The sequence below is a fragment of the Rhinichthys klamathensis genome, unplaced genomic scaffold, assembly GCF_029890125.1.
Source record: "Rhinichthys klamathensis goyatoka isolate OS25496 unplaced genomic scaffold, OSU_Roscu_1.1 h1tg000604l_1, whole genome shotgun sequence".
NCBI classification, from domain to species: domain Eukaryota; kingdom Metazoa; phylum Chordata; class Actinopteri; order Cypriniformes; family Leuciscidae; genus Rhinichthys; species Rhinichthys klamathensis.
In genome coordinates, this window is record NW_026607059.1 from 1 (window position 1) to 6,155 (window position 6,155).

Sequence of the window (6,155 nt, forward strand, 5' to 3'; positions counted from 1 at the left end):
ATACTTTTCTGGCGTCCATTAACTCTCATACAGGACAGAGGGATTGACACGGCCGTGAGTCTTGTGGAAAACGGCTGGCGTCTCCCTTGGCTATCGAAATTCCTACATCAGTCCTGAAAGGAACCCAGAACCATATTAAACCTGTTTAGTCCAGTGCCTTGAATTACCACAGACGATTCCACACACACTTTAAAGCTTAAATGACTTGGACCGGGACCGGACCTGCACAGAAAGGGCTCCCCCGCGCTGAAAACCCACCCCTTACTTTACACATTCTCAAGGGAACCGCCGTATTGAAGGCAACACCGGAGAGAGATGTCAAAGCTGGAGATGTTTGGTCTTGTGTGTCATTGCAATGGAAGCAGAAACCCCGGCCCGAACCTTTTGCTCTCGGCTGCCACCTTTTGACCCCTTATCTCTCTCTGTACATTTAGTGTCCAATAAAGTCTTCAGTTTTCTCTCAAGATATGTGCTTTTCTGTCTTCATAACTCTTAGTTTGTCTGAATGGGAGGCCTTGAAGCTATTATTTTGTTCCATGCTTTAATAAAATTCAAAAGGCCTTTATCTACTTGAAAACATTAATGGTAACTTAGCATTGAGTACTCTATAAACTGCTCTATGTCTGTAATGTGATGTTTCCAAGTGCATATTCGTCAAGAAAAGAAATGCAGAATTAGACAATTCCAGGTTAGTGATGGGAAGCAAGTTATTACATGTTGAATTTAAAAATCAGTCAAAAGAAAGTCAATTTTTTAAAAATATTTTATATATATAAATATAAACGTATTTTTATATATATACATGGTTTAGTTTAGAATCCCAACTTTTAAAACAACATTTTTACATTTATTTGGAAACATTTTTAAGTCCCCTGTAGTCAATTTTGTCTCCTTTAAAACTCATCTTTGATCAACAAAATTTCAAACAGTGTTTCAAACTGATTTCAAACAGTGTTTTGAGACTGTCTTTGATTCACTGCAGTTTTAAGGAGGAAATACTCAGCAATGCTGTCGACTTATGCTTTAAGACAAATCATGTGTAAATTCATATTAAAAACACACATAGGCATATAAACAACACTAAAAGTCGGGTTTTCACCACAGGGGGACTTTAATGCCTTTGTCTGTAAACAGTTATGATCAATCAGGGGGAAATTAAATTTGGTCTCTTTCTTAAAACTTCCCAATCAATAAAGTCAAACATTAATGCATTAGATTACATAACAATATTTCTCCCAGCTTTCATCTAAATGTGTGATTTAAATTCATTTGTTCATGTTAGTTTGCAGTTCATTAATGTTAACAACATTGTGATTTTAAAAGAATTGGTAATGTTTGAATTGACTTTAATATTAATAAATGATGTAGAAGTATTGTTCATTGTTAGTTCTTAACAAACGAGATCTAATAGTAAAGTGAAGTCTTAATGTGGCTAACCTATGTTACTCTATTAACTTTTGGCCCTTTAGCAGTTAAAGACAAAACTGCGCGCATTTTGGCGGAATAACATGGTTTAGGATGTGCTTCGGCTCTGCGTGACTGTGCGGATGAATATGGTCGTCTTACTGCTGCTCATTAAACATTCACAAGGCACTTATAACCAGTTTAGATGAAAGGATCTCAAGCTGACGAGCTGAAGACGTTACTGTAGCGTTAACCATTAATACACACACGGCACTTCCTTGAAATAAATTCCAGCACAGCGCTACAACAACCATAATGAACTGATCTTCACAATAGATAACGCTTTACAATGAACTCCGTTAGAGAGCTACATGACAGTTTATCTGTTTAAATACCTTACTCACTTGTTGAGGAATAAGAAACACCATCTCAGATCCCTCAGTTCTCCATCTCTGAAAAGCCAAGTCGATGTTTATTATTGTTTTATGACGATCTCGGTCTCGTCCTCTTTTCTCCAGCAGACTCTCTGTTCATCGTGTGTTTAAAACGGGTGATTCTCCGGAGTTTGGAGATTTAGCGGCTCATGTCGACCTTTCTCTCTCTCACACACACACACACACACACACTCAACTAACCTCTCCCACTCACACACCAGACCAGACACACACACACACTCAACTAACCTCTCCCACTCTCACACACACACACACTCACTCACTCAAACAAACAGGCGCACACATCTTTGTGGGGACTCTCATAGGCGTAATGGTTTTTGTACTGTACAAACTGGTATATCTTTATATTCTGTCCCCTTCTGCCCCTATCCCTAAACCTACCCATCACACACAACTTTCTGCATTTTTACATTTTCAAAAATACATTACTTAGTATGATTTATTGCTGTTTTCCCTCATGGAAAAACACCGCTGGCTGGTCCCCACAATGTAGGTGATTTTCAGGTTTTACTATACTTGTGGGGACATTTGGTCCCCACAATGTAATATAAAACATGAACAACTAACCTCTCCCACTCACAACCAGACACACACACACTCAACTAACCTCTCCCACTCACACACCAGACACACACACACTCAACTAACCTCTCCCACTCACACAACCAGACACACACTCAACTAACCTCTCCCACTCACACACCAGACACACACACACTCAACTAACCTCTCCACTCACACACCAGACACACACTCAAACTAACCTCTCCCACTGACACACCAGACACACACACACTCAACTAACCTCTCCCACTCACACACGCACTCAACTAACCTCTCCCACTCACACACCAGACAGACACACACACACTCTCTCAACTAACCTCTCCCACTCACACACCAGACAAGACACACACACACACACACACTCTCTCTCTCGACTAACCTCTCCCACTCACACACCAGACAAGGACACACACACACTCTCTCTCGACTAACCTCTCCCACTCACACAGCAGACAGGACACACACACACTCAACTAACCTCTCCCACTCACACAGCAGACAGACACACACACACACACACACACACACACACCACACACTCTCAACTAACCTCTCCCACACCAGACACACACACAATTTCCCGCAAAAAAAACATCCCAACAGGTCTAAAATTTAAACACTTATAATAGGCTTACTATAGTGAATCAGGGGAAGACAAAGAGTGATTGATGATGTATGGGACTCATTTAAAATGTTATTTTGAACAAAAATAAAAAGTTACATTTGTGTAACTTTTATATAAGATAAGATATTAAAAACATACAGGGGTTATGGGAGTGACTTGTTTATTTGTAATTATTTGAGAAATGAACCAGCCTTTTCAGAGTAAAAAATAGTTTTAAAGTAAACCCTGCATGACATATCTTTGAGAGCAAAACTTGAGCAAAATAATAAATGTAAAAGAAAAGTACAGTAGTGACAGTCTTCATCTTGCCATGTGTGAAACTTGCATGAAACAAAACACACACACAAGAGTTTTACTGTTACGGCTTTCATTTATTAACACTTTAGAAACTTCAACATTGGACACATTTAGTCTTTATAGTAACACCAGCACCAAAACACCAGAACGATGTATGATGAAGACTTCAGGAGCTTCAGAAGAGGTTTCACAGTTTGATCTGAGAAAAGGCCAGTGCAGAATCATGTGCCAAAACCGGATGTAGAAAGATTTTACAAAAGTCTGTCCCAGAGTACAAGAGCCAGTCAAAAACGGCTCTCTTCGTGCGGTCCGAACACATCTCACAAACACCCATAACCATGATGCGTTCTCGTCATGTCAGGACTACTAATGCCAAAAAAGAGAGAAATAAATCAAGAAGAAAAATGTGAAGAGAAATTCCATAAACTTCCAGATAAAAAAAATAATAATAAAAAAAAAATAATTGGTTTGTACTAGTCCGAAACTAAGCTATGGATATTCCGACATGACGTGAACACACCAGAAGAATAAGCAGGCGTTTATCGACCCCAGACTGCGACATAGTGTCGCCCAGATCCGGCCCACATCCGGGCCGTGTGGAATCCACGTGTGCCGGATCTGGGCCGACATTCATGTTGCAGTCTGGTGAAAATATGACAAAAACAAAAGCTTTAGCCGTTGAGCAAAACACTTAAATATGCGAGATAGCTGCGATCCAGACCTCCGGGTTTAGCACTCGAAAAAACATCGGAGTTTCCACCCAGCGGATCGCAGCGATTCCTGAATCCAACAGATCAGCGCTTCGACTGAACAGCGACTGTTGAGAGCGCATTCACAGTGTCACAACACCAGCGAGGGTCCTGAAGAACACCATCTCCATGATCCTCCGAGACTCGCTCGTGTCTCTGAATATAGTAATAAGAGACCTCACCAAACGTGCCAAAAACAGTCATATTTCACTCAAAGATTTAAAAAAAAAGTTTTCATGACAATTAAGCACATTATCCCCCAAATTCAATTGACTATAATGCAATAGATTTATACATTATATTATTTAATTTAAATCTATCAAATTATATATATATATATATATTATTTAATAATAAAAAAATATATATATATATATATATATACTTTTCTATATATATATATTTAAATTAAATAATATATATATATATATAATATATTTTTTTTTAATTTAATTTAAATCTTTCAAATTATATATAATTTAATAGATTTAAAGTGAATAATATAATGTATAAATCTATTGCATTATAATTTAAATCTATCAAATTATATATATATATATATTTTTTTTATATATTTAAATCTATCAAATTATATATATATATATATATATATATATATATATTTATTTATTTAATTTAAATCTATCAAATTATATATACTTTGATAGATTTAAATTAAATAATATATATATATATATATATATATATATATATATATATATATATATAATATATATATATATAGAGAGAGAGAGAGAGAGAGAGAGAGAGAGAGAGAGAGAGAGAGAGAGAGAGAGAGAGAGAGAGAGGATGAGAGAGAGAGAGAGAGAGAGAGAGAGAGAGAGATAGAGGAGAGAGAGAGAGAGGAGAGAGAGAGAGAGAGAGAGAGAGAGAGAGAGAGAGAGAGAGAGAGAGAGAGAGAGAGATTAAAACTATTAAAGTAATTTAAATAAAAATAATAAAAAATAAAGACGAAAGGACAAAATAAAAGACGAAAGACAAAAAGGACGAATGACGAAGACCAGGAATTGAGAAAAAAGTGCCAGTTTCATGACAATTAAACACGATCTGCCCCAAATTCAGTTGACTATAATGCAATACATTTATATATTATTTAATTAATTTAAATCTATCAAATATTATATATATATATAAAAAAAATAAAAAAAATAAAGACAACGAAAAGGACAATTGACGATGACCAGAAATCATATATATTAAAAAAAAGAAGAAAAAAGACAGTAGTAATGAGATATCACAATGCAAAAAAACGTATTGGTCCTAAAAATAGTATAGGCTTCAGTTTCTTTATGCATTTTTTCTTATGATTTTGGGGTGAAATATGACCCGTTTTTGTCAGATTCATCACAACAGACAGTGGATATCGTTCTGTCGTCAAAGTCACAGCCAGCAGGGATCCATTCGGCCCATCCTCGCTTACCGCTTCTCCATCAAATATCCATTTAAAACTGAGCTGAATTTGAGGAACACCTTTCAGGCGGTGAAAAACACCTGCTTGTGTCCGCCATCTTCCCATCAGCCCCTCGGCGACGATTTCTCCGGTGTGATGATGGCATATCAAACAGAAGTGGTTCTTCCAGTTAGAAAAGTGCCGGATAAAAAAAAAAGCTTGAAGCTGCACTTTCAAATCCCGCTGAAAGAGCAGAAACACGGACGGCGAGGGCGTAGAAAACCACCAGCGCTTGTAGAAAACAAACTAGCTGTACGTCTGAAGGAAGTTGAGATGCAAAAATAGATCTGATACAGAAAGTCGCAAGAATAAAGCAAACTAATTCACTACAGATGATATGAATCAAGTGTGTGTGTGTGTGCGCATGTGTGTGTGTGTTTGCACGGGAAACTCATCACAATTCATCTGCTTTCAGTGGAATATATTTACATAATACTGACGCTGCAGCTGTGGCGAATGAGCACTCGATACTGCGACACACACACACACGCTTCGCTGATCGCAATCGGTTAGAAAACAGTAAACATTGCATGGTCGTACTGGTAAACGATGGTGTTTGGAGCACGGGACGATCAGGTGTGTGTCGG